Source organism: Dermochelys coriacea, chromosome 21 (genome assembly GCF_009764565.3).
Source record: "Dermochelys coriacea isolate rDerCor1 chromosome 21, rDerCor1.pri.v4, whole genome shotgun sequence".
Taxonomy (NCBI): Eukaryota; Metazoa; Chordata; order Testudines; family Dermochelyidae; genus Dermochelys; species Dermochelys coriacea.
Genome location: NC_050088.1, coordinates 5,051,146 through 5,061,751, shown reverse-complemented (window position 1 = coordinate 5,061,751; position 10,606 = coordinate 5,051,146). Strand labels below are relative to the sequence as shown.

At 52.1% G+C, this 10,606-nt stretch overlaps 1 long non-coding RNA gene across 1 annotated transcript; it reads right to left on the bottom strand.

The window, feature by feature from the left end:
* Positions 1 to 5,605: 5,605 nt before the first annotated feature.
* Positions 5,606 to 10,606, bottom strand: LOC119846330. The gene is made up of 4 exons (XR_005289842.2): positions 9,436 to 10,606; positions 7,474 to 7,552; positions 6,741 to 6,829; positions 5,606 to 6,205 (listed from the first exon to the last, which is right to left on the bottom strand). It is a non-coding gene; the product is annotated as an uncharacterized LOC119846330 (long non-coding RNA).

The window sequence follows — 10,606 nt, the reverse complement described above, 5'->3', positions numbered from 1 at the left end:
TAACACATTTCCAGTACACAAACAACACACAATCCTTACATAGTTCTGTACAACATTGGACACACTCTGAATGACAAGTGGGTCTCCAGCATTGAGGTGATACTCACTGACATGCTTTGGGAGAACCCAGAACGTTGGCACAGCAAACTAGGTTTCTGTACCCCCTTACCAGTTGCCATTAACATTTTGGCATCACAAACACCAGATAGGGCAGAGAGTCAATGCAGGGATTTTGGATAGCCACTGAGCCTTTGATAACCCATCAAACAAGTAACCCCCTGCTCCCAGGAGGAGGATTGCAGCAGCCCTGGGATCGCTCTGTGTTGTAACCGGAAGGCAGGGTGAAGTGAATGCCTGGGCGATGCAAAGGAGGTAAACTACATGTTGCGATAGTACTGCTTGGCCTATGTCAGATAGGTTGCTTGTCAAAAATCCCAATACATTTTTATTTTGCCCCGGTACAAATTACAAAAGGTACCTTCTGGGGTCAGTACCTGGAATGCTAGTATCTGAAACAAGGAGAAGGAAAGGTATAGAACAAGTTACTCCTGAGGGCATTCTGCACCAAAAGAATAAAAATCTGCAAAATTCATTTGTCAAACAAATATAGAGGCTCCAGCATGGCCTTGGGGAGCACAGGCCACAGGCTTCATAGAGGTGGGAGATAACTGTGCAGCTCCCCCTGGGACTCGGCGGTGAGACACCCAACCCTGACAAGGCACAAAGACAGAGCCTGGCCCCGAAACAGCACAGAGCCCTGCCCCTCCTTGCCAGGTGCACTAGCTGTGGGCAGGCAGGCTCAGCAAGGCAGGGTCTCACTCTAGAGGGACTTGGTGTGGGGGGATTCAAGTGTGAGTTAAGGGGATTCTGGGTGGGGCAATCTGGGTGCAGGCAGCTCAGTGGGGGATACAGCTATAGGGGGACACCAGGATGCAAAGGGACTTGTTGGAGGGTTTGGGTACAGCAGTAATGGCACTCTGATGGGGGGTCCAGGTGAACATGGCTGGGGCTCAGAGGAAGTGGGTGTCTGCGTGTGGGGGGGGATAGAGCTTGGTGTTACCTGAAATTGGGTCAGCTAGTAAGCTTAGGAAGGACTAATGACCCACCAGAGTTTGGCAGAAAGCAGCATCTTTATTATACTGATAGCTAAGCTCAAAAGAAAAGGGGGGAGGGTCACACTCACACTCCCAGGACAAGCACAGCACTGGAGATGTCAGGATCCTTCAAGGTAAGCGTCCCACAGCACAGCAATGAAGGCAAGTCTTTCTGAGGCACGATGGAATGCAACGCAGCGAACCGCTGGCCAGGCCATCCAGGTGAATGGCCTTCATTGGAGGTAGAAGCTTGTGAGAGTGCTCCTGAGCACATGAAAAGGAGGACTTGTGGCACCTTAGAGACCAACAAATTTATTTGAGCATAAGCTTTCGTGAGCTACAGCTCACTTCATTGGATGCATTAAGCACATGGCCTCTTCCCCTTTTAAGGACCTGCTCCTCATGGCCTGCGACTAGGGATGACTTGGCCGCCTCTGGTTGGTCACACTCCACCTCAGGCAGTGTCCAGGCATTGGGTGTGTGATCGCTGCCGAATTAGAGTCCCAGTCACCTTGTCTACCCTGGAGCTCTTCTGATCTTTAAACTGTTTAAGCAGCCCATTCATCCCACCAGCATTCCAGGAGGGAGGGGTGGGGGAAAGCCACTTGACAGAAATTCAAAGAGGGAGAGGACACAAAAGCGGGGAGGGGGGGTGTAACAGACCTTTTGAGCATACAGGTTATACATAGCATACAGATCACTGCTGCTCCTACAACACTCCACCCCTTGATCTGTGATCATTACAGTAGTTATTGTCATTGTAGGGCACAGGTGATCTGTTGAAAACAAACCAAACAATCATAACCAGGTGAATATAATAAAACCATTACAATTGACTAAACACCAGATATAACACACACAGATGCAAACAATCATAATATTTGGGACTACAATAAAACCATCACCATTACAATAATTGGGTACATTGACAAGCTGAATGAGGCCCGAGTTTGATGCTGCAATAGCCAAACAAAAATCAACCCTAACCCTTATGTGTACTTAAATAAAGTTTGTAGGAGTACTACAGTTGTAAAGTGGAATTAACAAGACAAGAAAATGTAAGTAATACCACAAATGTATCAACAAAATGATTATTGGAGAACTTAAAAAATAAACCTGATGCATTGGGGACCAACATCTTTTGAGCAGAGGTGGAAATGATTGATGATTTGGTTGGAGATGGGAGAAGGAGAGAGGGGAAAGGCATTTACCCTGTCTAGTGTAGTATCCCCTCTCTATGGACCCAATGCTAGCACAGGACATCCACCAGAGAAACACAGAATATGCAACACAGACTTTGTTGCAGCACTATAATCATGTGCATCCGATGAAGTGAGCTGTAGCTCATGAAAGCTTCTGCTCAAATAAATGTGTTAGTCTCTAAGGTGGCACAAGTACTCCTTTTCTTTTTGCGAAAACAGACTAACACGGCTGCTATTCTGAAACCTGTCATGGTACTTGTGTAACTCTTCAGTTGGTACCAGCTCTCCTGATATTCCGGTTTGGAGGCTGAAAGATAGAAGCTTGGAAACAAATTAGCACAGTGCTCCCACTGCGGCAGACCCTGCTCGTTTGAGTTGTCTGCAGTGTACTCATTTTCCCTCTGGGGTCCCATGGCCAGTCGGAGAGGGTCAGGGTATCTAGGGTTCAGAGTAGCAGCCGTGTTAGTCTGTATTCGCAAAAAGAAAAGGAGTACTTGTGGCACCTTAGAGACTAACAAAGTTATCTGAGCATAAGCTTTCGTGAGCTACAGCTCACTTCATCAGATGCATTTGGTGGAAGGCATCCGATGAAGTGAGCTGTAGCTCATGAAAGCTTATGCTCAGATAAATTTGTTAGTCTCTAAGGTGCCACAAGTACTCCTTTTTGGTATCTAGGGTGTTGGTCACGGCTTGGTGGGCTAGTGTGGGGGAAACTGTGGAATCCCTGGGGAAGCTGGGTGAACATATCCTGGGTATTGCGAAAGGTAAAGGCAAATCGGTCTTGGCTCTTTGGAGCCAGGGGCACAGGGTGAAGCAGCAGTTTGGCGGTAATCTATGGTTAGTCCCCAGGTCTTCCAGTCTGCCTTATGGACTGGCCAGATGGGGGAGTTGAAAGGAGAGGTAGTTAAACGAACCACTCCCTGGTGTATCAGGGTTTCCAGTATCTCACCCACAGCTTGCTCTGCCTCAGGAGGATACTTGTATTGTTTCCGGGGTGGCACCAGGGGACCCTGAATGACAATGGGCTTCCCCATCCAGAGACCGCTATCGTATTCATCCTTAGCCCAGACTCCAGGAATCTGCTTTTTCCATTCGTCTGTCTCTGGGACCTCCACAGCTGCCACCCCCAACAGAGCCGGTTAGCACTCCAGAGACCCCTTTTTGTAGATTCCCCCCCCCAATCCACTGCGGGGACCTGCCACATGCAGCGACTGGCGCAAGCTACCACCAAATGGAGCTCTCTGAGCTGATCAATCCCTAGAATAACTTCGCCTGCCAACCGTGAATGAACTCAGGGGAGGTGAGCCACCAAATCTGCCAGCTCCCATCTAGGTGTTGACAACAACCTTCCTCTCTCCTCCTGGCCCTCATAAGCAGCCAGCACAACTGACCAAACTTTTAGACATTCAGAGGGAAAAATGGATAAAAGCCAAACTGCTGCACCAGTATCCATCAGGGCCACAAAGGGGGTACGTGTCATTCCTACCCTCATTTGGACTACTAGATGCCGACCCGATCAGGGGACAGGGTGGCTATCCACCACCACCTGTACTCCAGGCATCCGTCCTCCTGCGGGCTCCCTTAGGGGCTTGCACGGGCCGATCCACACCAGCTGGCGCTGCGCCTGACGGGGCTGGGACGCCCCTCTGCTCCCCTGCAGGAAGGGGTATCCCCAACTGCATGCACCGGAGCATCATCTCCCCAGGGGGTTTCCATGCCAAGTGTCCATATCCTCCCCCTCTTCCAGCAAAACCCACCAGAGGTTCTCTCGCAGGCAGGACTGCCCCCTGCGGTTTCCAGATCGAGGGTCTGGTCTCCCGGGGTTTCTGCGGTCTACTGCCGCCACCTTACAAGCCTTGCCCACTGGTGGTTGTGGCACAGGCGGGACGACGAGAGCAGCCTGCCGGACTGCGTCCAGCAGGGCTTCCACATCCGCAGGTTCCCCGGATCTCCACCTCTTGATTGCCTGCTGTACGTGGACTGGGAGACCCTGGGCGATCAGCCTCAATTCCTCCAGAGGCAGGGCTATTTGAGCTATGGTCGGGGCTACTTGCCCTCCCGCTGTGGCTGCCACACCAGCATGCCAGGAGAACCATTCTCTCTACGAGACAAGCTCTGCCAACAACACGCACGGCCCCACGGCAGGCGCCATCCCCGCCAACATATCAAATGACAGGTTTCAGAGTAGCAGCCGTGTTAGTCTGTATTCGCAAAAAGAAAAGGACGACTTGTGGCACCTTAGAGACTAACATTTATTGGAGCATAACATATCAAAGATACTACTGTGTGCGGCATGACCAGCTTGCTGCCAAGCTGCCCCTGCTAAATCTCCTCCCAACCGGAACCGGCTTTTAACACCCCTGGGGTCTCAGCTAGGTTCAGTCCCTGATCCAAACACAGGGTCGCCATATCCCGGGCCCACTCGCTGAACCTGGAGCACGAGGGGCCACCCAGGGGTTTTGCCAACTCTGTTGCTTGTACAGGAGTCAACTCGCTCTCTGCCACAGGGTGTCCGGTACTTGGGGCTGCCCAAGTTTCGGACCACCCTCTGGACCACTGCAACAGTGTCTGGGGGCCGGCCATCCGGGGTCTACCAGATATCCCCTCTCCCAATCATCATACGGTCCCGCACCCCCTCGGGAGTTCATCCCAACAGCAGCGACCTAGGCTGAATAAGCCCCCCCCCCCCGGACCCTGTTCTCCCGGGCGGACCCCTCCAGGACCAGATCCCTCAGGCAGGTGACTGCCTGGCTCAGAGCGGCTCTCTCTACGTCCAGCCGCTCCCCCTTTGCTGCTGCCATCTGTGCTGCGGCTACGGAGAGGGAAGGAGCCTGGGCGCTAGCAGTCAGAGCCTGCGCCTTCCACCTGTCCCGTTCCTTCTCCAACCCATTACGTCGGTCCTTGAGTGGATCTATTTCAGTGGCAAGCTGACTCTCTGCCGCCTGCCATTGCCAACCTGCTTGCCACAGCGGCTGCATGATCCAGTCCCGCCTTATTGGGACCGTATACAAGTACGTTTATCCAACATGAGCTCCGGTTCAGGTATTGTCCTCCCAGGTGGAAACGTCCCGGCATCCAGGGGTCTGCCCCTTTCTTTTGGAGCCATTCTACCACCACCCCGGGCAGCGGCACCGCTCCCCAAGGGGGGGCATCTTCTCCTGCAGGCTGCTTCACCTTTTTCTTCCCCTTGCCCCACAGTGGCATACTTAGCAGCAGTGTCCTTTTCTCCCTGCAGTGGGTTGCTAGCCTACCACCTTTTACATAGGCTCAAGCCAGACTTGCTCAAGAGACCATGGGGGGGAACACTAGGGAGTTTACACCTAGTCTTGGGTCAAACCCTCCACTAAGCTGCCTACATTCTCCACTAGTAATGTTACTCGAAATTGGGTCAGCTAGTAAGCTTAGGAAAGACTAATGACCCACCAGAGTTTGGCAGAGAGCAGCATGTTTATTATACTGATAGCTAAGCTCAAAAGAAAAGGGAGGGGGTCACACTCTCATACTCACACTCCCAGGACAAGCACAGCACTGGAGATGTCAGGATCCTTCAAGGTAAGTGTCCCACAGCGCAGCAATGAAGGCAAGTCTTCCCGAGGCACGATGGAATGGAAGGCAGCGAACCGCTGGCCAGGAGGTCCGGGCGAAGGGTCTTCATTGGAGGTACAAGCTTGTGAGTGTGCTCCTGAGCGCATGGCCTCTTCCCCCTTTTAAGGGCCTGCTCCTCATGGCCTGCGACTAGAGATGACTTGGCCACCTCTTGTTGGTCACACTCCATCTCAGGCAGTGTCCATGCTGCCTAATTAGAGTCCCAGATGCCTTGTCTACCTTGGAGCTCTTCTGATCTTCCAGCTGTTTAAGCAGCCCATTCATCCCACCAGGATTCCAGGAGGGAGGGGTGGAGGAAAGCCACTGGACAGGAATTCAAAGACGGAGAGGAGACAAAAGGGAGTGTGCGTGTGCGTGTAACAGACCTTTTGAGTAACAAGTTATACATAGCATACAGATCACTGCTGCTCCTACAACACTGGGAAGGGTGGGGGTCTGAGCATGGGGAGAAATCAGTGGTCGGGTCAGATGCTGGATAAGTGGGGCTCATCAGGGGATTCTGAGTGTGGGGGGGTGAGGCTCAGCAGGAGGATCTGGGTATGAGGGGGCCTGGGGTGCGGCACAGGGAGAGCAGCTCCCTCTACAGCGATCCCTCCCCCTGCAGCTTAAGAGCTATGGGAGCAGGAAGTGTGGGGTGGGGGTGGCGGGATGTGCATGCAGCACATCCTACAGCTGGGGGAGGGTCTGAAATGACCCCAGATGCCATGCAGGGGAAGAGGAAGTCCCATCCCCCAAGCCCAGATGGGACTAGTAGCTGAGCCCAGCACATGGTAGGAGCTACCAGCCATGGCTTTCCCAGATCTTTCCCAGTCCTGCCCCCTGCCCCACAATGGTTTACCTCTCTGCCAGCTGCCCTGGACACCAAAACATACCGCTGGGAAGGTTGCATGACCGCTCTTGTGACTTCCCTATCAAAAAGGGATTTTTCTGGAGGGGGGGAGAACAAAGAAATTTGTGAGGGACAAATTCTGCGCACACACAGGGGGGCAGAATTCCCCCCAGGAGCAACAAGTGGAAGAATTGTAACCAACTGATGGGCTGGATTTTAGTAACATGAGTTTTCTATCTTGTACAATCATCCTAGAAATACACAACCTCCCCTGCAACATGGGGTGCCTCACAATGCCTTGCTTCTGTGGCTCCCAAGCAGGGCTGGGAGCCACAAACAGCCAAACGACTTGCAGGTCACACCCTGAACATTTGTGAATCACCACAGCCGTGTCCAGCGATTCAGACCCCAGTGCCTTGTTAGCAAACACCAGCCACGCTTTGGTTCCGGCACCCTCAATTATAGGTGCACGGTGATCCCGACACAGGTCTGTTCCCCAGCCGTCCAGATACATTCTGTCCATTGCCTCTGTGAGGGCATCCAACTACGACACCTTAAATGGAGTTCCCCACACAATTCACAACGCTGGATGAATTGTGATTAAAGAACAAAACAAGTTTATTGAACTACAAAGAGGGTTTTTTTTAAGTACAAATTATAGTCAGAAATGGTTACAAGTCAATCATGAAACGCTTCCTAGTTCTCATCTTAAACTAGAAACGCTTCAAGGTTAAATTCTTACCACAGATGTTCAGTAGCATTGCTGACCAAATTACAGGGCAGGATCTGCTCCCAAGTTCCCGTGTGTTTTCTTTTGTCACCTTAGGTGAAAGAGAGATAGACAAAAAGAGATAACTTGGGATGTTTTTGCCCCCTCTTTCATAGCTCAATCACCCTTTGGAAACCATGTTCCTGAGCGTGACCCCTGGTTAAAAGCTCTTTCCAGCTGAGAGCAAGGAGACACAGACTTTAGTGGGGGAAAGGTTTCATACTGTCATTTGCCAAGATCAGATCTGTGTGTTCCTGCCCCGCTTCCTTGCCCAAGAATGGCCACTTGATCAGGGTCGGATTAACTCTCCTGTGAGCCCAGGGCTATTCAATTTTTATGGGGCCCCTGAGGGTTTGGAGTGGGGGAGTGGCCCAGGGCAGTGGATTGGGGTGCAGGCTCCAGCCAGGAGGCTGCACAGCTGGGCTGCTTGGGATCACTGTTGTGCGGGCTATAGTGGCACTGACCAAAATCAGGGCCCACTTATGGCATGGGCATTATTAACAGTATTATGGTAGCACATAGACGCCCAAAACCAAGATGGAGACCCTATGACATGCACAGTATCGCAGCACATTACAGTAGCACCTGGGGGTGGGGGCCATTAGGAAGTGCACATTATCAGCAGCACTACAATAGCAACTATGGGCTCCCCTTTTTTATAGTACCTGGGGGGCACCCCCTGTATGGGAGCACCTGTCCCTGAACAATGTGCACATTATCCAGGGACATGCACAGAAATTTAACTATGACCCCTTTTTTGGGATGGGGGGCACTGTGCCCCACTGCTCCCTTTCCCCCCTCCCCCCCGCTCTGCCAGGAGCTTGCTCTTTCCCCCGACCCCGGCTCCAGCAGGAGCTCGTTCTCCCCACCACTGCAGACTCGGGGCTGGAGAAGTTGAGTGTCTCCGACAATTACTGGGGAGGGGGCATGCCTCTGCTTGTCCCCCTTTTGCACCCCCCCTGACATTATCATACCACCTGGGAGGTGCCCCAGTATGAAGTACACATTATCAACAGCATTACAGTAACAGCTTCCCCTTTTTATAGTGCACATCATCAGCAGCATTATGGTAGTGTCAGGGCAGAAGGGGAATTATGAGATACACATGATCACCAACATTACAGTAACTCCTTTGGCCCCCCTGGTTTGCTGTTACTTGGGACTGCGCTGAACTATTTCTATCTGGCACAATCCGAGTTACTCACGGTGAACACGCAGAGTCCTGTTCCTCAAGGGAATCAAACCACCCAGACCTAGGCCCTTTCCTTGCTCCAAAACCCAGGCCTGCTTCTCCGGCCTGACCCATGCCCAAAGGAGCCATTTCTCTGCATACTTCCAGGGGCCTGGCTTTCTTTACTGTCTGCAAATTGTCTGCCCAGAACACAGCCTATCCCTCAGCCTCTGCATCTACAACCGGTCCCAGAGACACACCTGAGCTGTGCCACGTGGCCCAGTGTCTCGGGTGGTGGCTCCCCATTGTTCGGAGCTATCTCTACACAAAGGGGCATTTAATTGCTCCTTCCACTTAGCTGAAAGAAATGCTTTTCACACACTCAGGTCTGTGATTGATCTAAAGACAAAGAGCCATTATCACCTTCCAGCATAACAACAGTTAATGGCCCCATATTCTGGAATGGGTATGAATCCTCATACCTCTGGGATGGGGCACAGGGACTGTTTATACAGGGACCTCCCTTGCCTGGTGCTGAGATGCATCATGCAGCCACATCTGGGGGTGGGGAGCAGGGGCTGTTTATACAGGGATCCCCATGGGTGCTCCCGTTTATAGTTTAACCCTGTGGGAACTGCACAGCAGGCAAAGCAAGAGGAGTTTAACCACAGTAACTTTTACCCTCAACGCACAAGAGTAACAATATTCAGATAAAACAAGCAAAGCCCATATGGCTCCCAAACTCACTCCCTGTCTCTGCTCACCTCCCGGTCTTGCTTTTAGGGACTTGAGAGTCCACAGGGTTGTCCTCCTGCTGGCATTGTCAGGTGATACTCAGCTGATGTACCAGGCCATGTATTTCCAGGAGCTCTTGAGACATTTAAATTCTGTGGACCAGGCCTCATCTGGAATCCTAGGTCCTATTCAGAGTCCCAAAGAGGAATCCCAACTAAGACAGATCAGGACAACTACAATGCTCAGGGAAACCGCCCACAACTCTTCAGAGGAGACTGAAAGAGTTTGGCTTGTTTGGCCTAAAAAGAGCAGATGTGGTTGCTCCCTGTAAGTACAGCAAGGAAGGGAAAGAGCCAGTGAAGCAAAAGGACAACGCTGGCCCAAAATCCAAGGGGGATAAACTCATCAGGGATCAGCTGAGGCTGGAAATGAGAAGACTATTCCCACCCCCAGTGGAGTGGGGAAGGTTCTGGAAAACCCCAAACTAGCAGCAAGCTGAAGCAGTTTTCATAGGGGATTCTCTCTCATAACCCTCCCCGTAAAAGGAAGTGTGGCCTAGATCTGGCCCTTAAATATACTTCCTGGCCCTGCTTTACTCACTGATCAGCTGCAGGTGGTGAAACTCCCTGAACACCTGGAGATCAGCCTGGCTCCTCCTCTTACCAAGACATCCACAGCTGATGAGGACTGTGCTGTCAGACCTTACAATGAGCTGCCCTGGGGCTCTGCTGATAGCTCAAGGTTCTCATAGGTCTCAAAGCCAGAAGGGATCCCTGTGATCATGACATCTGGCCCCCTGCCTGACCCAGGCCTTGAATTAATCCCTGCTGGAACCAGAGCACATCTTTTAGGAAAACACCCCATCTTGATTTAAACCTGGCCAGAGCTGGAGAATGCACTGCAGCTCATGGGGGGAGCTGTAAACCAGGATGCCTGCGCTCTATCCCCAGCACTGGGAGTGGATTGGGGTCTAGTCTGGGGTAGAAGCCAGGACTCCCAGGGCATGGACAGGGGCGGGCGCAGGGGAGGGGGAAGAGGGGATTTACCACAGCCCAGGCTGTTCTCTCCCCTGAATGTCCTGGGATCTGCCAGTCAAAAGGACCTATGTACCAGCTACCTACTCAGCAATAAGCCAGATCACTGCTCCCCTCTACTACCCGCCCCCCAGCCTGGGCACTGACCCACAAGGCCCTCACCCTG